Source organism: Hetaerina americana, unplaced genomic scaffold (genome assembly GCF_022747635.1).
Source record: "Hetaerina americana unplaced genomic scaffold, ioHetAmer1.1.p SCAF_10, whole genome shotgun sequence".
NCBI classification, from domain to species: domain Eukaryota; kingdom Metazoa; phylum Arthropoda; class Insecta; order Odonata; family Calopterygidae; genus Hetaerina; species Hetaerina americana.
This window is the reverse complement of record NW_027286070.1, coordinates 16,226,393-16,253,653: the sequence shown is the minus strand read 5'-3', so window position 1 is coordinate 16,253,653 and position 27,261 is coordinate 16,226,393.

Genomic DNA, 27,261 nt, shown 5'->3' with positions numbered 1-27,261 from the left:
CTACTCTTTTTCCTTTTCCTCCTTTCAACGATCAATCGACGGCAATGAAGAGAACGACGAGAGTAAAGCAAGGATGGAACGGAGAGGAAGATAAGGCCCAGGGAGGACTGTGGAGCAAAAAGGACTAACCGAGGATTTAGCAAAAGAGGGCGAATGCAGTGAAATTCTCTCTCTCTCTCTCCCTCCCCCTCTCTTTTTTCTTGAGGGAAGGAAATTAAGAAATAACAAGGCGAAGATAACCACACGCGGGATCCCACGCGAGGGGATACTCCATGAAGGGAGAAGAGAGTAGGAGAAAACGGGAGTGAGGGGGCGTGCCCTTTGTATTTTTAATGAATGCCGCGTTGGAGAAGCAGAAGGATGCTTTAGGATTTTCGGAAAGCAATTTTTCACGACCGTTACCCGGAATCATCCAAGTAAAGGTTTGAAACACAGTAGGAATGGTGGCAGTCAGACAAAGAATGAACCAATGTTAATAAAGTGATGGGTGATATGAAAAATCGAATATGAGCAAAAGATCCGATAAAAAATCATGTGGTAAAAAATATCGGATTTTTTGGGTATTGTATTAAAATTAAATACATCACTACTAAGAGTAACACAGGAAATTACGGATAAAAATATATCAAATAAAGATAAACCATTAAAATCAATCCGATACTTGGTTTGATAGATAAAGTCCTACTTCGGAATTATTTAGATAACCCTACTGCAGGTAAAATGTAAACACCAGGGTAAGATTTCCTAATTGCGTTTTGTTTTTCCACCGTTTCACGGGAAGATCTGGCACCCAAAAAATCACTCAACTTGGGTAATTCTAGTGCCAAGAGTCATTTGGATTTGAGCAAGGGAACTCGGAACTCCTCGGTTGAACACTAGACTCATTGGGTGGTCACCCTCCTTACATTTATGACAATATATTTTGAACTAATTATAAATACATATTATTTCATAAACTCGATATTTATCTTTTTCAAAAACACATTTAACATACTATTTTAACATAATCAATCAATAAATTAAATTCCCCTTTTTCGTGTTTATCATCCCACTGCAACTACGATTCAGGCCGATTGAAGATATGAAGTGTTTTCGACGTGGAGAAATCATTTGAACTTGGAAGTAATAAAAACAATGTAATAAGTTGAATAGTTAGATACAATTTTCATCCTCCATCAAAGGATAAAAAGCGTTTTCAGTTATTTTCCCGTCACTGCATTTGATTTTTCTATGCCGACGATTATATCGATTGCTGGCTTATCGATGATGGGGTGGTGGGAGGTGGGCCCGATTCCGTGAATTCGAGGAAGTGTACAGGTAGGTAAGAGTTAGCGCCGGGTGGATGATTGGAAGGGCCTGAGGGAGGAAGGGTATGTGTGCGTGCGTGCGTGTGTGTGTGTGTGTGGAGAATGAAAAGGGTGTTTAGGGGAAGCGTTGGGAGCGCAGGAGGAGAAAACAAGGGGATGTAATTGGGAGGGAAAGGGGGAGATGTAAGGGAGGGAAGAAGGCTGACTCGACGTGCCGGGCGGGCGGATACGAAGATCCCCCTTGGGGGATGGGAAAGAGGGGTGGGATATTCGGAGAGAGGAGGAGTGGGAGGAAGCGGTGAGAGTAGGGAAGTGAAAGGGAGATAACCAGCACAGGTACGAAAGGGGATGACACAAGGGGGACGGGTGGGGCGGAGAGGGTAGATCGCGTAATCACAAATTAAAGCCACCGAGAGCGGAGAGAGCACCTTAAGTCTTCGGGCTAAAGGTCGCCTCGGCTTTTCGCGAGGTTTTCGTCGCGTCTCCCCCCCGTCACGACTCCCCTCTTCCTCCTTCCCGGAATTCCGTTCCCCCGAACGACCGCCTTTAACGACCTCATCTCTCTCCCTTCCTCACTCGAGCCCGTTCCTTCTCGATGCCACCACTCCCTCTTTGTCCCCCATCCCCCACGACGTCGTCGCGTCGGAGGGAAGGGGGTAACACACGGGCGCGCACATTTCTCGGGCGACCCGCGTGCTGCGGGCTAGAGAAGCTGGGGACGAATGGATTGGGGCGCAATTACCGTCGTGAGCACGGATGAAAAACTTGCGCCGGCGGGAGGAAAGCGGAGAAACAGGGAGAAGAGATGACGACGGAAGACACGACGGAACTCCAATGGAGAAGAGGTTGAGGAAAGGGGTAAATAGGTGGGGTAAATGATGAGTCTATTGCCGCTCCTCCACGGAAATGAACGCGCGCGTACGCAGAACAAATGCACCAATGCCGATGGGGCCGCCGAAACCCCCCCCCCCCCCTTAAGCCTTCAGTTCGAGCCTCCGTATCTAACGGTGAATCAACGCGGGTCAGGTAAGTGCCAATTGGTGAATGTATTTTGACCACGTTGGCCAAAGTCAAGATTAAAAAATTTTCTCCCGCACATCAGGGGGTTGAAAATCGCAATTTTCCAAACCGTATCGCCCATGTTAATAACAGACACCTTGGAAAAAATAGATACTCAAGAATAATCTATTACGACCAGAAAATATTTTAGTTACCTAACACGCGTGATTTGATGGTATTTTTGACAGGTTAATATCATGGATATTTCAGCAATGGCTCTAGAATTCCATAAACGACAAATATTAGAATAGTCTGAAATGATCTTGTTTCTGATTCATTTAAGAGAAATTTTTAATGCTCCTTTATTTGTGCTATATATATATATATATATATATATATATATATATATATATATATATATATAGTGAACACATCTATGTATATATATATATATATATATATATATATATATATATATATATATATATATATATATATATATATATATATATATATATATATATATATATATATATATATATATAGTGAACACATCTATGTATATATATATATATATATATATATATATATATATATATATATATTAGTACATTTTTCAAGGACCCTTTTGGTATCGCCGATTGCTTTCAATGAATATACGTTTGTTTCTGATATTTTCTTATTTTGATGAAAGCTATTTACATTTTAGGGGATACTAGATTTGGTTATAAACACGATTTATTGAATGGAGTATTTTAAAACGAATAACTAAAACACTCTACCCAACCAAAAGTTAACGAAAAAAACTACGAGTTCATGTAAAATGAACAACGTAATATCAAAAGCACGCGGAAGTCGGCTAAATAAGTGGGGAAGTAAATGGGTTAAAGACGACGAAAAACAGTTCTTTTTCTCAAAAAAATGTAATTGAAAAAAGTAAATTATTAGGTACAACGATGAATATGTATTGGTTATTTCGAGAAATTACTGATGCAAACAGAAGGTTTAAATGACAATTAGCATTTCCTCTCTACGTGATGCCCAAATCAAATTGATCCCAATGTGTACATATGGCATGTGAAGGCATATCACCGAGGAGTTGTAAATACAATAAGAAGAAATATTAGTTGTGACTCGTTTGAAAATTTATGCATCGCGAAAGATTTACAATGGAAATATTAGGAAGACCCGAATTCCGTAAATTTTCTTTGAAAAGAGTCCCATGCCCAAACGGGATATATCAGAATTTTATGGTCTGAGTAAAATGTGAGCATGGGGAGACATGAAGTGTACAGCGCATAAATAACCCTATGAATAGGAATCTTGCCACTCCGGCAAAATGCCAGAAATGCCTATTTCGTGCGTTATCCCGGAGAATGCCCTTCTCGCGTTTCTCTGCTATTTTCACTTTCGTCGCCAAAGAATGTTGCCAAAAGCTCTTTTTTCTATTTATTATTCAATGGCTGAGGGAAGGCGGATCGCTCACGAACTCACAGTTGATCTTTCTTTTCATCTCAAATGCTGCAGTTTCTCTACCAGCAGCCGCAAGCGAAATGACCAAGCCGTTTTCGACCCGATCATTCAACAAAACCCGGATATCCTACAATAGAATCTGGAAATGAATGATCTCCATTACCTTACATCTATCAATTATTGAGCTAAGGAGATTTTAGTTGTCATAGTCTATTTTTTTAAAGTAGTATTTTCTACGTTCCCTAAGTTCAGGAAGGCACCTATTCATTATTTTTGGCAGAATCTTTTTGAGAAAGAAAAAATATAAATTGCCTTCACCAACTCTCTCGATAGTATGGAGTAACTTCTGGTTTTCGCAGGATAGTATATCATTTTCTGATGGACACAAATTTTAGAGCCGATTTCATTAACACTGAAACAGTACGCGTTCAAAATCAAATCTTGTGTAAAGATTTTTTTGCACCTATTAAAAGTATTGCAAAAAATCAGCCTTTTTTAACTCCCTACTGTGTCTTTAGACTCTTTTGCGACGTAAACATTCTTTGTTTTAATTAGAATAAATATAATTCTCCATTGTTTAGCTGCACCTTCAGCTATGACATACTCTCTGAAGTAGATTACGAGGAGCAGACTCACCCAGAATAGAATCCAGTTCAGCTTTTATATGAGGTTGGGCTGAGGCCTTTCAAATAAAAAAAAAGTGTTGTATAACATAACGATGACCAATTAATTTTCATTTTCACAAATTCACTTCAGAAAACGTTCACTTTTGATGGCTGCGAAACAAATACTGAAAACAACGAAGCGTCTTAAAACTCGAAAAATACGCTTTCGATATTGCGTAATTTCTTATACAGTGATATTTTTCAAATAACTATCGTCATCTCTAGGCCCGGCCGGGTACTTATGGGACTACCCTCGTACACAGCATAATTGAACAATGGTAAAACACAGGTTGATGAAAATTTGCTAAGTTGTCACTGATACTTAAATGTATTACCTACATTGCTTCCAACTAATTGTGTGTACTGGTAAATAATATCTAATTTATCAAATGGAAAATCAGAAGGCATAAAGGAAATAGAGTACAGGTACTTCAGCTTTGTCATGATATGGAAGAGCCTTTTTACTAACGGAACAAACTTACTTGGAATGTATTCATTCTTATGCCGATATAAACATAATATCGGAATGTATCAGTCAAGACTTAGAAAATCATTCAAAACAGCTGGTATATTATCATTATCCGATTATGCTATCTAATATACATCGACCAAAGAACCAAAACATGGAATTATAGCGTCTATTAAGGTACGAGATGGGTCCAAAAAGTATCAGACCTGCGCTTTTAATTATTTTTTTTTGATTTTGAAGATTTTGTGCTCAACGAATTTACTCCAAGTGGTCCGATGACCAACAAAGAATATTAAGCTGAAGTTCTTAAAATATCGGTGATGTGAGAAGAAAACGATCGTATCTCTGGTCCAGCGGTGACTGGCGTATTTGTCACGATAACGCGCCAGCGCTTTCATTGAACCTTGTTTAATTGGCGAAACCCAAGATTTTACAGCTTTGCCAGCTTCCATGCAGTCCCGACATGGCCCCTAGCGACTTTTGGATGAAAATGGCGCTCAAAAGAAAGCGGTTCGACGACATCGAGACGATCTAGAGTAATGCGACGCGTGAGCTGAAGACCATTCCAAAATCTGCGAGCGAGGACTCGTTTAAGATGTAGAAGCACCGTTGGAAGCGTGTGGTTCAATCAAATGAGGACTACTTCGAAGGATGCTACAGCCGGGATGACGTAGATCAGCACCAATGTGGAGATATAAACGCAGGTCGGATCGTTTTCGGACGCACCTCGTATATATATATATATATATATATATATATATATATATATATATATATATATATATATATATATACATATATTGTCTTTCTAACTCGATTTGGATTGCCTTTGAAATATTTTTTCTTGTATTAGACATGCAGTTTTTTTAAATGAACTGTTCTAGCTCTTTCACACAGCGATTTATTCAACTGGCATATAGTATATGGGGCACTAAATCCGACTAATATTTTACGGTAGAAATACGCTCAACACGCATTTCAATGCTAAAAAAAACTATTAATTCAACATTAATGGTGAGTAGTAATAAATACCGTAGCCTCAAATGTTACGATATTTATTTTAATTTCATGTTCAAATTGTATTCATTTGATTTTTACCTCATCTTTCCCTTTATTTATTTTATCTCATAAAAACACTGAAGGCAGGAAAAGTATAGCCAGAAACGAATATTTTTAGCTTTTCTTTAGTGATATTCGCAATGACAAATTGGAACTTAGATAATTACCAGGAAATCATAGATACTATGAATGGAGAAACTGTTTTCTGTTACTAATGAGGTGCATTTCTACATTAAGACAGTAAATGCATGTAACATTCCTCAAAAAGTTATAAGCAATGAGTTAGTAGGCAGCAGTTTAAAACAAATTTGCTGCAGAGACTGCTCATTTTTCGTTAATTTTTATGGGATTTTAACGGTGGAATGAGTTTCAGTAATCGTCCCGGGAGGTTTTCCTCCAATACGATTCTCATATCGCGGCTTCAGGGATTATAGATGGCGAGAATTAGTGCTGAGAATTCCTCGCAGAGGCAGCTTAGTGATATGATGCGACTGCGGAATTATTATCGGACAAGGCGAGGAATAATAAGTCCTGTCATCCACTGTCCTTTGGGAAAAGGTTTTTTTTATTTATCAGAAATGAACGTATGAGACAATGGAGTGCTCGCTGTCCACGGTAAAAGGATCGAAGGAATGGAACTCATTATGTCTCGTCATTGATTCACCCTAGATGCGACAGAGCTCCTCGATTTTTGAAAAAGTATTCATTTTCTGCGAAACGGCAATCTAGTGAAACAGTCCATAGAAATCGGTTACTCAATTCTCAAACAAGTTTTGGGAAAGTTACCTTAGAGGCTTTGTTACTCAAAACTATTAGTTTCCCCTACCAAGATGTCACATTTAATAATTTAAATTTCGTATGAAAGAGAGGACCATTAAATATAAATTGATATATCTACCCGATATCCTTATTGGATTTATTTTAGCGTATATTTGTACACAAGAATATGTACGACGAAGAAATCAGATCCCTCCATGACCTCTTGCAGTTTTACTCCAACTAAATAATATCGCTAAGGATGGTTGTAATTTTGAAGATTATCACATTAACGGATCATACGTTAATGTTTCATAAAATACCTACACCATGAAGCTCAGTACCAAAAATTGTGCAATGCCAATAGGATGGAAATGACTGAAGCATTTTACGATAAATAAACGCGAGGTTAGACATCAATTCATACTATGAGAACGCAAAACATTTCTCTGAATCTGTTTATCATGATTTTAAGGGGGATCAGCGGGTTTAATTGATATAATTACATTAAAGCGGCAATATTCCATAATTCATCACAAAACCCTAGGAGTGCAAAATAAATGGCATTGAAACAAATTAATAAATCAATCAAAGCCCACGGGATTATCCGCATTAATTATCCAACGAAACTTTTTGTCCCTCCTTACCTAATTTTTCTCTTCAGAGCCCGTAAACATTAATTAAAATTTATACCTAGCGCTAAGAGATTGAGCATTAATTTTGATAAATGCGAAGAACCGCACGCGGATGGAAAAAAGGAAAAACAAAAGGCTCGCAATGTCCGGGGATAAGTGGACCATTCTTGCGACATGCGCCTCGCCGATAGCAACCTCCCCCGCCAACCAACCCATCAACCAACCCACCAACCAGCTCGAACCTCACCAGCTCTCCTGCATCGGCCCATCTCCGACACCTAAGCGTCCCTGCCCCACTTGCCCATTACTCCTCCCCGCCGCACTACAAGGCCCGCCGGCCATTTGGAACGGTCGTGAAAAAGCAGAATGGGGGAACAAGGATGAAGTGAGTGGATATGGCGTACGTAAAAATGACGGCGGGGATCTGGCGGAGAGAGTGGGTGGGTGGGGAGGGGAAGAGCACTTATGCACCCCCTGCCGGAATGGTTCTCGGCATAATAATCACCGCCTTTCCTCCCCAACCCCCACAGGAGCCAAAACTCCAACGTCCACCGCCACCTCCCACCGACACAAATGGGGCGAGATATTACTCGCACTTCTCGCGTAAACAAACCCAACCAAACCCCCGCTCGAAAATGATTTAGAAACCAACGTGGCGGGGAATCACGATATTCAATCTACATATCGGCGCAATGGTTACTTTTTCCTCATCACATGTTTATATTTTTCCTGCGGAGGGGGCACGGGGTCAAATGACAATAGAGGAGAGTTTCCGCGTAACTACTCCGAGGAAACTTAACCCTACTGATGGAAATGGACGGGAGAGCAATACCGCGTTAAGACTGAACGTACGAAATAATGAGGGCCCATACGGTCTTTTTAATCACGCACAGAGGACTTCAGAAATGGAGTGTATACACTTATTTCTAAAATCAAGGCAAACGCTCTTTTCTAGAATGATGTCCACATTTGCAGCCAAGGTTAGTTTTATGTCACTAACCTGGACAACAGTTTTAAAATGTTTAAATCCCGAAAAAAACCATGCGATAGCTAAAAATTGAAGATATTTATAAAAAATTAAGAACTATGCTATTGTTTTTATTGATCTCTGGATTCTTGAATTTATAATTATTATGCCAGATAATACGGGCCTTATATGTCGGGTCCGACTACCAACTATTCATTTTTTAAGCAACATTTTTGATTAGACGTTTCCCTAAAGAGAGTTGGCTATATTTGAACTTATTCATAGGTAATTTCAATATAAGGTATAACATTTATGATGAAAAGCAGACTATGCACAGGAATTAAATTTATATTCTCCTAAAGGAAATAAAATAAAGTCGATCGTATGAATACTGATCAATAGATGAATATGAAAAGCGTTAATAATTTTATGCCAATGTGCACGTGTAGAGTCAGCAGATGATTTCATATGAGTACTGAGTATTTTTTTAAATTACTTCTATTAAGAATAAATAAGTATTCAATATCATCTATAAAACTTGATGAATTGCATTAGAGGATGGATCGATACAATTTACCAGAGTATTTCATTAACAGAAGTTTGCATACAAAATTGAAAAGAATTTCCGCTACGTTAATATATTTAGTTACGATTTCAGCGAAATAGTGCCTCTTTTCTATATTTTCGAAGGATTTTTAAAGCATTCTTTGCAATTGAACGAAAATGAAAAAAGAAATGAATTTGTGTATAATGTCGATCAAATTCGTAATCAACCGAAATATTTCGTTTCTTTCATAACGGAAATGCCCATTCGCGAATATCTGTTACTATATCAGTTCAACGAAGATATTCATCCATGCGAAGTCCGTTCCCACTCTCGAATGAATAAGAGACAAACTTTTTTTTCTTTGGCGAAATTCCAGTTTTATATGTTTGAGCCAAAATTATAGCTGCAATTATTTAAAGCACGAGAGATAGGGTGCTTTAAATTCTTGCTCTCATTTTACTATTCCAAATAAATGTACATGATTTTCTTCTCAAACCTAATTTCCATAGTTAACAGCGTCTTGACTGTCTTCAAATCTGCGGCGCCCAACCTATCATTGTGAATGAAATTCATTCAAGATCCATATTATAAAACATTTAGTATATAAAAATATTTGAGAGAGTTTAATTAAATTTATTAATTCTTCTCAATAACTTTAAATGTATTTAGTCAACTGATGAGCGTACCAAATAATCATAAAAATCCTCTATACTATCTTTAAATTAATTGCGCATCTTTAACATAGCTCAAATTTACTACACAATAGTATATTATCTCATATATTATTGGTTTATTATTTCTCATTTATACAATTGAATAAGATATATCGTCTGGTAAATCGGATACGGGCTTTCGTGCAATGCCCAGCTTTGGCTTGGGGCAAATTTCTTCGGCTGAGACATTTATCCCTTTCTTCGGCCACTTCAGGAATTAGCAAATACGGATTTAATCACTCAATTACTTGGTAATAATTTTGCTTATAGTGCTTCAGTTATCACTCACGCATCTATTAACGGCATTCGGGCAATTTTAACGATCTCAGCGAATGATAACTAATATCAATTCCCTCAACAATTGTATGATATAGGTGCTACACAGATCAGGATTTTTTCGCAATCGTGAACTGATAACTTTTTAGTTCCTGATTTACGGTACCCACTGAAAATAAGAAGGCAGGGAAATCAAGTGATTAAATGTTCCTAAACTTTATACTTAGCAAAAATTGCACTAACATCTGCTCTTCTCCCCTCTCCTTTTGGGCGAGAGAACTGAAAAATGTATAGGTCATTAGTAATATGTGATAAAATTCCGGTGCAAATTTAAATCGAAGCAATTTTAATGCCTACCAAAACTTTAATAATTTAAAAAAAGAATGTAAAGAAAACAATAATATCATTTAATTCGGGAAGAGTCGGGCCTAATGATGTTCGCAACCCGAGTATCAAAATGCAAAAAATGAAATTAACATTATTTACAAAATATCACAAAAAATCATGACTATTTTTTGGATTACGTCCGTTCAGAGATACCACAAGTATTTCATCGAATCTGAATACCTAATCCCAAAAGCGTACACAGTACCTTTTATCCGTTTGACCCTTTGAATGGGTGTCTGCTTAATTGAAACATTTAGTGATGCCTTAAATTAACTATCCCACGATAATATGGTCTCAGTGCCATGAAAACGTGCTCAGCAAAGAGGAAAGTAATGGTGAGGTCTCTATTTAGAGTCTATATTTAACATGCGAGGATTTTTTAAATATGAAATAGGAAAGGACATAATTAATGAAGAACAAGACGCCATTACAAATATATAAAGGACTAAATTAAAGAAACATGCTCAGAATTTAATTTAAAATACAAAAAAAGCCGTTAAATTCACAGCTAATTTTACACTTCCAGTGATGCAATAAAAACTTAGAAAATGATAAGTTTGGACCAAAAAGAGAGGAATCATCAGCTTAGAAAGTGCACACTTCTCCATTGAAAAATTCACAAATCTCCGTCAATCTATCCCAAATTCCAAGAACAATCATAATTTCACACATATATATCGACAAAAACACTGGATGTTGAGAGGAAAACATTTCCGTAGACAATTAGTTCCTGAAATTAACTATCCTATTTAACATATCACACTTGCAACACCGTTATCAACAAAAATTTCCACCAGTGTTTTGGACGTGATACTAGTTTCATCCGTCTAATGAACTTTTTGATAAAAACCAAAGCGTATACACTCTCCTTTGCCAATTCAAAATTCATCCTCGGATTCTATTAAAATACTTATAAGAGACCAATTGGTTTATCCACGAAATAGTCAGTAAATAACATAAAGGTAGATCAAGGAAACTGCTCACTTCATCTCGTGGTGGGCGTTAAATATTTAACTACCAACTGAGCCAATCCAGTCATGGCATTCATTCATTCTTAATTTTGAAAACCGTCGTGGATTCGCACGCGCCTGAACGGCGTTTGTTAATTCACCACCAATAGACACGACATAGTGGGGACAGGAGATGAACGAAAATAACAAAAACGACGATGTAACGTATGGTACGTATGTCGTGCACTTATGTATGAGAGCGTATGCGTGAGGGAGGGCGAACGAGAGAGCGAACATCGATAGGAGATGGAGGAGTCGGTCTTTCTCTCGCCTCGGATCCTCCACCCCCGTCAAATCCTCCCACTTTCCACACTCACATGCGATTCACTCCGCGAGCCATTTCACGTTGAATTTTTCTCGTCCACATTCCTTTCCGAGGGGGAGGTGGGTGGTTGATTCAATCCGTGCGTGCGCCGGAAGTGTGTCACGGGAGTGCACCCTTCCTCGGGCATGCGCATCGACAGACGCCCCATTCTCCTCCCTACGCCTCCACGAACCACCACTACCACCTACGGTCGGTCATTATAACGAGACCACGGCCGAGAGTTAGTGGGCCCTCCAACCTAATGAATTGAGCTCCATCAGTGCGGCAAATTAAAGCCGCCTTCGTTTACAGCACCTCTCTACTAAACCACCCACGCCTTGCCCTCTCTCAGCCACCAGCAACGCCAATCCCGTCCCTCTTTCGACAAACTCACTCACCCACCCAATCCCTCTCTTCTTTCTCCTCCCTTTCTCTCCCTCCCCTTTTGCCCACACCAGTCCACAGCATATCTACCACTCTCTCTCTCTCTCTCTGTTCCCACGCACCCTTCCCACCCCCATTATGTGCGAAGCGTGTGTGTCCCCCCTCCAAAAACCGCTTTACCCCTTTTGCACCCACTCTCGGAGTTGTCTCTTTCGGAATCTGCACTGCCACGCGCTGTGGCGACTCTCAGAGAGAGGGCGGTGGGAGGAATTGAGAGTGGGGTCGGGAGGAGGAGGTGGTGGTGAGGTTGGAAGGGCACTCCGCAGCCGCCACGCAGTCGTTTCGATATTCCCTCCTGTGAAACGACTCTGCTGGAGTTGTTCCTCGGCTTCCTCTCCACTCCGTCCCTTGGACCCCATTCCCCCCTTTGCTCTAACTACTCTAACCTAACTCCCCCTCCTCTACACTTCCAAGACCGTTACCCAACGTGCTTCCATTACCCGCAAAATCTACTCTTATTCTACGTACACTCGTTTTGGTGGGTACCTGAGTATTGAACGGATTATAAAAAGCTTATTCAAACGGTGTTAAATTTTCACTTTTTTGGCGCAAACCTCTGTACCAACGTCGGTTTCATTTTACGTACTTTTTAATGTTGCTGTAGAATATTTTCCTCGATACAGTGGCTCAAAACTCGTGTTGCTCTATGATAAAATACCAGTAGGCTGTTTGGAGGCGTTGAAACGCCGTTGATCCATATTCAGGAATGCATTAACCTCAACAAATATTGCCAAAAGTTTAGGAACTAATGATTATATACCCAAGCGATGAGAATAAACTGGAGTAAAAATAGTTTCATATTCATCGGTTTAAATTAATATTAATCGAAACCCCTGTTTAATGGAAAATGCACTGTTACCAGTAAATATATTTTCTACTAATTTAATTATTGAGAAAATCATCGATGTTAAAAACCTTTTTCATCCTTTCTTCCGATTTCCCAAGTACCTACTCATTTAAACGGCATACTCTCTGCTGGCGGTCAAAAATATTTACTTATAGGCTACAACAAAAAGATAGCTTTATTTAGTTTCATTAATTTAGCAATTTTTTATTTTTCACTCCGTGAAGATTCAATAAATTGAGTATCCTATTTTTTATTCCATTGAGGTTTAATGATTTTGATATTTTATTCCCTGTTAAGATTAAAAATTTGGATATTTTCTTTATTCTATATAAATTATTTAGATATTTTGTTTGATGCTTTTAGTTTATACGCCAGAGTATTGCTATAAATAAGCAAACTAAGCTAAATTGATTTGGTATCTTTTTCTGACTTGGATTTAAGTTATATTTATTGAATTCTGACTAGATACTTACGTGGTACAATTCATTTTGCTTATATAGTACCAAAGGGATCATTAATGTGTGTTCCTATGCGTTCTTTGTTTTAGCAGGGACGTGTCCGCTGAACGACATCTCTATTCACGCCGCTCCTCCCACGTGCGTCGCTCCGAATCCGCCCGAATTGGCCCGTCGTTAACTCGGCGCGCGGGCGGTTCCATCTCAACTCTCCTCCACCCACGCCTTCTCCCCGCCCCATCTCTCTCCTCCCCCGCACACTGGACGTGAATTACATTTTAACGATTCCGCAAATTTTCGGAAATATCTCATTTGCGCGCAAAAATGTTCCCTTTCATTTTTCACGGCTTTTCCTTTATCTCTCACTTCCCCGACACTCTCCCCCCCCCCCACTGAATCGACGCAGGGCGTGCTGAGAGCTTGCCATTTCCCTTGTTTTCCTTGTCCACTCATTCTGTGCGTTTACGCCTGAGTGATAAAACTGTCCGCGTCACGGGTCGCCACGTGTGAGCATTGAAGTTTTACGCAAGCGTTATCACAAAGATATCCTCTTGAAGGATCAAAGATAGTGAAATTGAAGACTTTGTCAGGAATGACGAAGTTAAGAGGCCTCCTAGGAAATACAGGATTTGATTCTGAGTCAAAAGAAATTATGGCTACGAGATATTATGTCAACCGGCGAGAAGGAAGTTGAGCCGCACAAAACGATTGTATAGGAACCTATTATGTAAACAAAACAATCGAAGGAGTATTTTAAATACTTTTACAGGTTTTAAAAATGAGTATTTAATTCTGATTGTGATTCTTTCAAACACCAGAAACATTAATCCAATGGTGGATTTGAAATAAACTCATTTTTATATATTTTCATAGCAATACTATACTAACCCTTTTTAACAATAAATCACAGGATTGATTTACGAATATATTCACAGCTATTAATTAAGAAACATGCTGATTACACCATTCGGCCCGAAAAATGAAAATATCCTTAACTAGGAGAAGTGATAAACGAAGCATAGTATTTAAATAGTCGTTTCTCTAAATTAAATATTTCGATTATTTTAATGATTATCATCATGATTAATGATTTATGCCATTATTAACTGTGATCGAGAGAGGATTAATAGGAAAAGATGCGTGGAACCAAATACACGGAAAGAACTCTTCAATCTCTCGTCGAAAAGACGGAATTCGACAACCATCCTTCACCTATTTAAATCCACCGCAATTATTTCCTTATAAACAAGTCCTTTCCCTTAATTTTACATCCCTCTTGTATGATTAAGCCCGCTTCAATTCCCTTCCAAGCCCTCATTGATATCTCTTTCTCGTAACACACCGTCTCGTCCCAGCACATTGCACCCGAGCGCACATATTCCTCTTTCGCATAAATTCCACAACCCTCGCAAACGGTTATCGCACTGCAGCCCACGCTTCGCCCAGCGCTCTCTCTCGCCATCTCCTTCCCCGCGACTGCACATGAATCCTAGCCTCTCCTAGCCTCCTTGCCCAGAGTCCACCACATGGTCGATGAACATCATCCAACAACGGGAAATACACGGCTTCGGCTCACAACGATTGCAAATTTAGGCTCACGCGGCCCATACCCGCGTGGTGTAAAACTTACAAATAAGCTATCACCATAAGGATGCTCTGATTTAACAGTTGTCAAACACCAAGAGCACAGTTTTACATGTTTACTCCCTCATAAGGTGAGAGGACGTAAAATGGAATCATACTAGATACTATTCCGCCTATTAAGAAACATCACCTAATTCCAGATTGTATGAGTCCTCCAAAAAATGTGACGGGTCTGATTTTAGTTTTTTCAGGGTTTAGGAGTCTGGCTAAGGTAATCACTATCGAAAGCGATGGCATATAGAATTTAAAATGGAATAGATGGAATAATGCAGTGATTAACAGTATGCGGTAAAATTTGACTGAAGTTAATGCAGGTATCTAGCCTCTTACCTTAAGCTTTAGGGGAACATTTTACTCTTTTAAAATGTAATGCATCAAAAGTGATCGACCGTGCCGGAGGCTTCAACAGCAAAGTTCGGAAATATGCAATAATATACGAGGGTCATCCGGAAGGTAGTACCCGTTCGTGAAATAAAGACACAAAAGTAAATATGAACAAACATAAAAAATTTTATTTGAAAGAGGATACTTTAAGCTACTTCTCAACATAATCTCCAACCAAATTAAGGCATTTGTCATAACGTGTGACAAGTTTCTGTATTCCTGCTGCATAGTCCTTCGCCGCCAGCTCATTGAGATACGCGAGGGACCCATCTTGCACAAATTTTTGCATAATGCAGATGGTGTTTAACAATTTCATGAACAATTGTTCGAGAAACATTGGGAAAATGCTCACAGATGTCATCAATTGTGACGCGCCGATCGTTCCTCACGAATTCGTCAACTGAGCTCACCAGTTGGTCTGTAATGACAGACGGTCTCCCCGAACGCTCATCGTCGTGTGTGTTCCCCCTCCCCATGTTGAAGTTGCGACACCACCGCCGAACAGACGACTCGTCCATTACATTGTCTCCATACACCTCCTTTAATTGGCGATGAATATCACATGGGCGAACGTTTCTTGCATTGAGGAATTTAATCACTGCCCTCACTTCACAACTGGCGGCGTTCTCAATTTTTTTAAACATTGTAAACAATCACAGAAACAACACAGGCAATGCTAGCGTCACGCAACTTGGCTCAGAGAAGGCAGACAAGCCACTGAAGCTATCTGACCTCGTCCAGCGGCTACTCGCGTCGTCAGCACTTCATGCGGCACGAACGGGTACTACTTTCCGGATGACCCTCGTACATTACGATATTACTTCGTCACCCTCAGGTGAAGAAGTAATGTCGTAATGATGGTCGCAATTATTTTTACATTGAAAAATAGAGTTAACACTAAAAAAGCGGAAAATGGATATTGTAACTCCACCCAGTTCATGTAACTCGACACATGCTTTAATAGATATGAATATCTCAATGCGTCAACTACATTATGGCATCGACAATAAGCTTGGACCTGTCAATTATAAACGGAGATACTAATGAGCATTTAAAAAAAAACAATGCAGATACGGAAAACTACTAAGCTGTAATTCTAAATCCAAAAATGTATCATATATTTCCAGTCTGATCGTGAATTAATAAATGTATAATACAACATTCTAAGATGAAAGATAACCCACAGGATCAAGGGATGAAAATGGTTTCAACGCTCCAAAAAATACATAATTGATTAGATTACTACTCATTTAATGCATCCCTAAATATTTTAATAACTAAATGTAGACATGGAAGTCACTGAAATAATAAATACAGCTCATATGAAATGCGTATAAAACATATAAAAATACTCGTTACGTTCGAATTACTCAGAGAAATAATAAAGGTTATAGTGTGATGAACTAATGATAAGGTGTATTATATGTGTGATCAACGTATGAGCAAAAAAACATTAGAATTTTGACGACAAACATTGGAAAAATCAGTAACATGGAAAATATGTAGCAGTAATATTCAATTATCTTCCTTAGTTGTTGTTAGGCCAACAGGTTCCCAATAGAAGGTTAAAACAACAAGTTTTAATATTCAACATATCCTCTTTTTTATGTATTTGTTCCTTTGTCTAACCACTTTGAGCGGCCTCTCGTTTTCTAATACATGGCTTTTATAGTAAGTATGGGTAATAATGTATTCCTGAAGTGTGCGTGAAGTGCTGGATTTAGACCGTCGGTTAATTTTCACATGATCGCAGATCATATTGGTAAGATAAAAATGCACACCATTATCACTGAAAATTTGATAATGTAAAAAATCTGAGCTAAACTATTCCCGAAGGTCTTGACGGACGACCAAAAGCAGAGTCGAGTATCTACTTGCAAAGACCTTCTGCAACGGCATCACGACGATTCCCCAACCCCCTTACAATCCCACCTTGGCACCAACAGACTATTTATTTTTCCCAAAAGTGTCATCCTCCGGTAAAGGACACAACCTTGAGACCCTAAGTGCGGTAAAAGAAGCTTGCAGGCATACCCTTAAGGACCTTCTGGAATCCGCCTACCAGGGAGCCTTCGAGCCGTGGTACATATAGGGGCTGGTAAAAGTGGGTCGATGCTCAAGGGATGTACTTAGAAGAACTTCGAGGCATTATGGCAATATCTAAATTAAATCTATTTTTCAAGGAAAATTTCCCGATACTTTTTATACTAATCATGTATACAAAGTTTCAAAAAAAAATTTCAGATAAATCCATGCATATTCACTTTTAAAGTTATTAATAGCCATGTACGAGTATTAACATTTGCACACAAATAGATAAAAAGTTAATTACGTTCCCACAAAATTAAATTTTTTATGCGTTTTAACTTCACATATACATGGACTAAAACCTTGATGCTATAAAAGATCTTGTGCATTCCGATGACCCATATAGCTGTGCTGGTAACATCAAAGACAATAACTAGGATCACTCACGCCAGATACATCTTTGGGCCGGAGCGAGACGAAAGGTAGTCAGTGAAGTGCGTGCTAGGCGTCTGCCTCCAGTCAGATGGCCATTTGAGTGATAGGATATCATCAGTAGAAACGACGAACTTCGGTATTATGCAGACTGCATAATAGAAAGTAAATTCAGAGAGGAAGAAATAAACAGGGTACACGATCAATTATTACGGGTATTCCTGGATTGAAACGTTTGATAGTATTAGGGGTATTGGAAAGCGACGCAGGTGAAGGGTGAGCTGATAGTTAGGGAGGGATCTGTGGATGAGGGTCAAGGTATGACCGCGAGAGAGCAATATGATTATGCAGGGGACTGGGTTTAATCATAACGAACACTTAGTTTAGACAAATCATTGGACCGTATATACGAGCATAATGCCTGGGAATTCAGAGATATCAAGTAGACTCCATAATAGTTAGACACAGATTCCGGAACAGCGTAATAATTTTGCCCATTTTACCGGGAAAGGCTTTGAATTAAGTTCATAATTTAGTACGATTGAATTTTGACGTCAGGCTCAAGACGATGGAACAGGGAAGATGGATGAGGAAATGTAATGTATCAGTATTAACTGGAATGCAAAGATGAATTAAAGAATCATTAGAAAATTTTATTATTGAGAACAGAGAGACAGGTAGACCAGAACAAATATGGTAAGATATAAAAATTTATATCAGAAGCCAAAACGAAACTACGGGCGCAATTAAAAAAAAGGAAGCCAAAGTTTACAGGCGAGATGATTAGGAAGATTGATGAGAGTAGGAAATAAAAAAAATGTACACGCAGTCTTAAGGATAAGGAAGTACAAAGAGATAAATAATAAACTGAGGTGGGATACTAATAGGGCGAAAAAATTATTGAGGAAGAGGGCTGGAGGATATGGTTTCACAAAGGAAGGGAAGGAAATGGGTGTGGTGTGCGAAACAGTAAAAGCACTATCAGGAAGCCAGAAAAAAAGCCCCGCACAATATTTATTATGCAGCAGGAAAATTACCAATTGATGCAAAAAAGATGCAGCAATAGGGATGAAAATTACGCAGAGAAAATCTATACCGTCAAGATATTATATCAACAAGTTTAAATGCATACATAATCAGAATATGACGCACACTGGGAAAGTTAAGGTAACCGGAAGACTTCATCACGAGGTAGAAGCATTAAAGGAAATAGGAAATGGAATCAAATAAGGCTTTAGGGATAGAAATCATTCCACGAGAACTACTTAATGGTCTAGGAAAACTGTAAAGGAAACGTTTTTATCTTTTGATTCGTAGCTTTATTAGAAAGGAAATCGGCCCGACGATTTCATCAGATTTATTAGTTCAAAAACTTAGAGCAGTTGGAACAGTTTATCTATTTTGTGTTTTGGATGATCATAGATCAAAGAACGTAAGATGTAGAATTACGTTAGGCAAAGAACCTTTCAAAATGGAGAGATAGCCAAGGCCTTGAACGGGGTACTTGTAAAGGATTAGTGAAAACTTGGAGCGTGATTTTGTAAGGCATAGGTACTTGACCATTGAAGAAATATGGTGGGGATAGACTGGATACCTAGCAAATTTAGTGCGGAGGAAGATACGAGTAAATTGGACAGAAGGGGAAACAAAGGAATAACAAGGGATGATGTGAGAAGCCGGAGGATTTTTGCAAGAGTTCTAAATGATGCGAGATAGTTGATGCAGAGTGTTTTAATTGAAGATGAACTGTTGAAGGCTGTTATACGACGGCTCGTAATTGGACGGCAGGAGTATTTTAGGTAAGCAAGGGAGTGATGGGAAAAAATTAGGCATGTTAACCGGAATGAAGGGAGGCATTAAGTATACAGAATTTAAAATCATTTACTTGTAGTTTGGGGATGCGAGTTTTGTCGATATATGAATATACGTGGGCATGGCACATTATTAGCTATAATTAATTTAATAAATTACGTGATCCCATTAATGTGAAAAAGTTACCACGAAGTAGGTTAGGGAAATTAGGTATTAACAGTTTCTGTAAACAATTAGGCACACCTATAACAATCGGTACTACGATCGATGCACAAATTCATTCATCACAGATTATAATTCACTAATGAATAAAGGATTTTTCCAGACTCGCTTCAATTATTTTCTAACTCGTTCATAAATTGCATATTGAAATGCGAGCATTTAATGGTACCACTTGTTTGTAAAAAAATCATTTTTCTTTGTACCTTGGTGTTTAAAGAGAGATTTAGGTCATTAGGCTGAATGAACTTAATTGCACCAATTCCTCTGCGGTTCAGGGAGACTTTTCTATGAGAGTCCAAGCTGGATTGCAAATAAATACTAGAGGTGCTGAAAGGAACTGGTCGATAGAGGGTGAGGTGGAAAAATCCTAACTAACGGTTACAGAGCAGAGAGACTTGGTAATTAAGATAGCGCAAATGAATTTAACTTCAGGAGAAAAACTTTTAATGACGAAAAGGATTTTATGGCCACTAACGACCGATGAGGTAAAGTGGTATAAAACACTTAATCAAAATCTCTTTCGATCGAAATTCTCTAGCAATATGTTAGACATGCATCTAGTTTAACGGACTAAATGATCGAAACATTGATTAAACTTCCATGGCGTAAACATCGTAACTAGCAAAAAGAAATAACTTAAATAATGCTGGAAAAACACTAAATGACGATTAAATTTACCGTGTAGCCCTTATAAAATGGTCCAAAGGTCAGAAAAATGCTGAACGTATATTATGATGAATGTGAATTTCTCATTAAAAAAATTACATATAAAAATTGTTATAGTGTGAAAAAACTGTGTCTATAACGCGAAATGTTACATTCGCACCTGACACTATTTCACGTGACTGGGACGCCGAGTAATCAAAATATTCTCTCCACATTGAAAATAATGTTAATTTAGATTATAATTTGCTAAAAATAACTCCACGCTTCATATTTAATTCATGGCAACTGTAAGTTGGTGGTTTTAGACTATGACTCGGTCATCATCATCACTAGATGCCGGAAAGCCGTCGATAACCGGACTTGAGCGGAGATGAAACAGTGAGGGAGTTTCTCTGCGACGCTTAATTTTTGTACATACGATGCCGAGATCACCTTACGTCATTTGGGATGAGACTCATACAACTAGGGTACGCCCTTTGTGCTTACGCGGGTTTCCTTCGCCGCACTGCTCCCTCACTGATTCCATTATGTGCCCATGGACACTGGTGTTTACCTGCACTTCTTGGACAACAAAATTGTACCTTTGGGCGATAAGTGTATGGCGATAGCAATCAAACGAATACATTACTCCAAATATGCGAAAAATATTCCATACCAGATAAAACACTTTCAGTCTATTGCATTCATTACTATTGTTAGTTACAAGGTGTTTTAAAATATTATTAAATAAATTAATAAGGTGTAATTGATCAACGGGAACGATCAAACACGATTACAAACGTTCAAAAGGTTGTCAATAAATCTGTGATGGAGTATTAAAAATGTTTTCCCTACAGCGAATTCAATTAATATTTTATTTTTTATGTGACAATGTACACACATTTTTCTTTTTTAGATATTAATATTAATGAATTACGAATGACGGCTTTTTTCCAAAAATCTCACGCAAGAATAACTCCGTTTTAGGTAAATATTTACCTTTAAGGTTTCAATTCCCCAGGCTTTATACCGAAGTCCCTCGGTTGCTGTCAATAACTCATGGATGGGTGGGTTGATGAAGATGACAGCCAGTATTCCATTCGCTACGCTTTAATCACATCTTTATGGACATCGACTAAGGTTTCCAATCCATCGTTGCCAACGAAAAATATATTCTTTTGTGGTCTTTCCCGCCGGCTCCTTTTCTTTTTCCAATGTGGACACAGGAAAATTATCCTTTTGATCTCCGGTTTGTGATTCTTGAAAATTCAATATGAGAAAAAGGATACAACCTTTATCATTTGGACATTTTGACATGGAGGAATTTATTTTTTATTATCTTCAATTATATTGGTTAAGGACAATGAAAATATTATGGCTAAATAAGCATTGACAATGGAATTTAGATGGCATAACAATCCACTTCCAAATGAATTTACCATAAATGAATGAAATTTCTCAAGCTAAACAAATCGCATTACTCTGTAACCAGGAGCCGTCTTGACTCTGTAACAACTCTTTGCGTTGCAGAAAACATAAATATTCTAAATGAAACAATATATCATTTAGTTTAAGGTGAACTTCCACTCGTTTACTCATATGGCTACTGAAGGGTGGATGATACCGATGCCTGATTACCCCTGAATGTAGTAAAAACATATTCTAAACCTCAAGGAGCGAGAGTTTGACTGCAGATTAAATCTCTCATAAAAACTGGAGGGATTTCTCTTTAGCGATGATGTTGAAAATGAATTATTAGCCCCATCTCACTACAGTGATAGAGATCGTGCCAATGAAAAGAAAAGTGGCTGAGTATAGAATATATTCATTTAGGATGTATTTTTCCCACAAACGATATATTTTCAGAATAACGTTGTCTGACCGTACTAGAAGGAAAAGTACTTTGGATCAAAATTAGTCTACTTTGTAATCATCCCCTGCCACACATTTCAGAGGTGCTTTGATGGATACTATGTAAATAAATAATATTACACCTAGGATACGAATAGGCAGTAATCTCTCGCAACACAATGACAAGGCTGGGCAAGGCTAGCCAAGCTTGCACCATTCGAAAAGAGTGAACTTTTAGAATTGCTGAAATAACGGTTGATGGAACGGCGCTTAAATGCTTCGAAAGGGGAGCTAAATAAGAATCAAAGGAGAAAGGAAATGAAACCATTACAGCGCGCACCTGGTCACTCCTCTAATCCCTCACTCCGCTCCCCATCCTTTTTCACCGTCACCCATCCCCAGCCTTCCCCTTCCCATTCGTGTTCTCAAGTTAGAGAAAGGGAGGAAGGGCAGTTGGAAATAAATAATTCCACTTAACAAGTGAGGGAACTATAGGAAAATAAAAATAAAACAGACTACCAGAACCCGGCGCTACGAGAGTGTTACCCGTCAAAGAAAATTTTCGCTTTGGCTTGCCCGCGTCCTCGGGATCCTTGTTGTTTAATTTTCCCCGAGTGGGAGGGGGAAGACATTTGCTGGGTGGAGTCCATGATATTTCACTTCACGGAGGGAGAGTATTCGGAAATGCTGATGACAGTTGGCAAGCGAAAGAAGAGATGTCCGAGAAAAAGATCAATTTGTGAGATTATGCACTACATTGTCACTGCAACAAGTGGCATAAAGGAAGAAAAGACCCGGGCCATAGAAAATAAATGAGAATCTTCTGACGTCTGCTTTATCCACGAATTCCCTTCGCTTTGTTTTGGGCTTATATTCCAGGAGCCACTGCCGATTGTAATATAGCTGCAAGTTCTTAGAAAGATTTTTCGTCGCTGAGACATATTTTGACTTTTATTTCAGAAAAATATACCGGTAATTCGTCAAAATTCTAAATCGCGATCCAAAATTCGGGAGTTGAGAGGAAAATGATAAATTTTATTATTTTAAAAATGAACAAAATCGGATCATATGACAATTTCCTTGCGTATTAATGACTTAAGTGTATACGGTAATTATATATCATAAAATTTCCGTAAAACGCCAAGTGAATAATGCTTATAGATCGTGTATATGTGAAGTTTTATTTGGAATGCTACGCAACGTATGCTGCCAAATCACCAGCATTCATATCTGAAATCATAATGTCACTTTATTTCATAAACATATGCAATTAGAACGTACTTATAATGCATTTATTGCTCACTTCGATTACAAAAGGAAAATGTGAATAAAAATGCTATAATGTTAAACATATATTTCAAATAGAATTAAGGGTTCAAAGAAAAATAATTCTGAAATTGATGGGAAATACATTTGAAATTTCTGACTGTAGCTAGTAATTTCATAACTAAATGTTAGGCACAATTGCTACTTCATAATTGGGTGAAAACAATATTATTTTAAGTTAATGAGTGTAAAGGAAAACGAATCTTCAATCGTTCTCAATTTAATTTGTACATGGGATTTTTTATTATGTCAAACACTAAGAGATTATGATATTTATTTCTATGATATGATTTAATTAAATTTTCCTATCTCTGTGGCTATCATAAACTGAATTAATAAGTGAATAAACATAACAGAAATTCTCAAATTACGTGCAAAGAGGGAAAGCAGAGTAATGTGGCAAAAGGGCTTTGGAAAAATGTGAAAAATGTACACCCACAAATTTGTCGCATAATAATTCACCATTTTATGCGGGTTGGCCCGATTTAGGCCTATTCCCTTAACATCGATTTTATCTGTAGACGTTTGTTCGCCACACGTTGCTGCGGGCATTGCCAACTTAATCCTGAAATGAATATTACCTTGTTTCGAAAAAGTCCTGATAGTACACACTTTTCATGAAGGATTACATTTGGAGCGAGACACTGTGAGTTTTGGCAAATACATGTATATAACTCACTCAGTTGGGAAGGAAATATACTGCTTCTTGGCCACAGTTGATTTCATCAAGCTAACAAAAATAAGGTCAACACGTTAGCCGATTTAAGAGGATAAAAATATTGCTCGTCAACTTGAAACATATGTTAGTGGGCACTCAGTTACGGCGGCCTTGACGTCTTTGTCCACAGTCGCTTTTCCTGTACACATTAAGAGTAAATTTGACAAAATAAAATATTCAGTAAGAGCTCAGGAAAGCAATTATAAGTAAATGGGTGATAGACGGAGGAAAAATAATATACGTAATATGAGAATCTGATCAAAACTCTGGACACGGGGATAAAGAGATTGTTTTTTGCAGGAAATATGCATTCATTTTCAATCTACCAGAAACGTACGTATAACGCGGACTAAAATGTAAATTAATACAATATCTCTAGATCTGGAGTGATTTCATAATACCACGATTGTACGGAATCTCTCAACGTTGAATGAGCGCACGATAAGAGAAATTATATTTAATTTAAATTACATGTTTGATTGATTGCTTTCATTCTTCAATCAAAGAAATAATCTTGTTAATAATATAATTCACAATAGCACACAATATCATGTCATATAAATTAATATTTTCTCTTTTAGTTTTGGCTCAAACCCAAAAATATATATTTATTTTGCGGATTTTTTCCTTTTAACTTTACTATAGTTCCACCTGTTATTTTCTTTGACGCTTTCAAATCCCAATCCTTTTGTTGGCTTGGTTTTGTAAATGATTTTTCCATTCCCATCGGGAAATGGAAAAGGGAAATTAATGAAATCGCCTCTTGATTCTAGTTGAAGGGCTTTTGATTCCGGAATCGGATAGAAATTGGTTTGAAGTGAGTTACCGAATTAACAGGTTTCGTTTTCGCTCGGGGAATGGGGATCAGCGGTGACAGTTTTATCATAAAGGTCTATATTTGCGGTTCTTTTGGACGTCGAGTCTGGATTCCGGGATGATTTCCCCGAGCAGACACGAAAATTTGGGCGCTGTGTACCCCATGCAATACACACACAAGAACTCTAACAAATATGCTCTTCATACCCGCGTACCTTAAAGGTTAATCAACGGTCGTCGAGAATAAAGCTCATGCGTTCCCATCCCGATATGTCGTGAAAATAAACGCGCTCATCCCGTGGCGTTTGAATTTGAAATGGTGTACCGTGCTGAATACATTAGGTGGATATCGTTGATGGATGACATTTCAATTTGGTGTCTGATATTCTTCAAATATTGAGTGCAAAGCACAGTAGGTAACCAATTCAATCTAAGTGACTGTGTTTTTTTCTTCATAGGCCCCCGATCAAACGAATTACAGAAATTGTATTACGGGTAACTCTCCCATACAACATGATTTTTCATAGATCCAATAAAATTTCATTTTGGCATCCAAGCCTGCTGGAAGCGCTATCCATCGAAAATATAAATGACTTCGGTTAACAGGACCCGAAAGGGAACTCTCTTAATACACATTTCTTTATGACTAGATTAATTTATTTTCAGCTGAGAAACCAAAAGGAGAGGGAGAATTATATATATATATATATATATATATATATATATATATATATATATATATATGTATATATATATATATATATATATATATGTATTTCTATATATATATATATATATGTATATATATATATATATATATCCATGTATATATACATTAGTATAAATATGTATATATACCCACACAAGCACCAATAATTGATTACAAAATGCCTTCTTCCCTTCCCACCCAGCTTTCTTCGACTTCCGACTCCGCCGCAGAACTAGAGCAAAAGGGTGAGTGGGAGGGCAAGAGAGAGGGGTGGGTGAGCAGAAAATGAGGCTAAAGAGCGTGTAGGAGAGGAAAAGAAGGATGCAGAACTATAAAAAAATATTAGAAGAGGGGTTAGGGGGGGAAGGAGGCGCGGCGGTGGTGGGTAGGGTTGCAGCGGAAGCGAGTCCGGGTGGGTGTTGCGTTCCGAGAGAGGGGAGTTGAAGGGGTTGGGGAGAGGAGGGAGCTCTGGGGCGAGACGGGGGAATTAGCGGGAAAAATAAATAAGAGCGCCGGCACTTATTCCTTGTTCTCTCCGGCCCGGGGCCCCTACCGAACCCCCTTCATCCGTCCCCCTTCCCTCCTGATCCTGCTGCTATTTCGCTGCTGCTATCTTAATTGAATACTTGATTCCCGCAGAGGCCATACCTCTCTCTCCCTCGTCCCAATCCTCCAAGTGGCCTTAAAACAATCAATCTTGCCCTCCTCCTAACCTCCCTCGCCCAACTCCTCCCGACCTCCCCCTTTCCAGCCTTCCTACCCTCGTCTTCCCCGTCCTAGCCCTCCCTCCCGCGGGCTCATTCTTACTTCCCGGCAGAACTCTCACGCACACTTACACAAATGCTACCATTCAGAGTACAGGAAAGTATTTCATTTGTTTCCCCGACCCTTGGATTCTCCCGCCCTAAAGCTCTCCCAACACTCACTCCCATTCTCCCCACCGCTCTCCAACTTTCCCTGCTGGACCTTCCTCCTCTTTCTTTCGGCCTTTTGCTATCGCTTCTTCCTTCCCATCTCCCTGGGGCTTTTCTTCATCTCCCCATCTCCCACTCTTCCGCCTCCTCTCCTCCTCTTCCGTGCTTTACAATCCTTTCCCACGGAATGCCCCATATTACGGGAGCCCTCTCCTCATTCGATCTCCAGCAGGAGCGTCAACACCTCGGCAAGGAGGAAAGTGAAACCTGTGTGTTTGGGAATGTTACCAGTTTTTTTTAGGTTTATTGACCTGGAGGTTAATATCGAGAGATGAGATCAATGAGGGAAGTACCACTCCCTTTTTTATTAGAAAGTGTTCCCTTGGGTACGACAAAGGTATTGTGTACCTCCCATTCAAAAGGTGGGTTCCATGCCTACTGTACTCG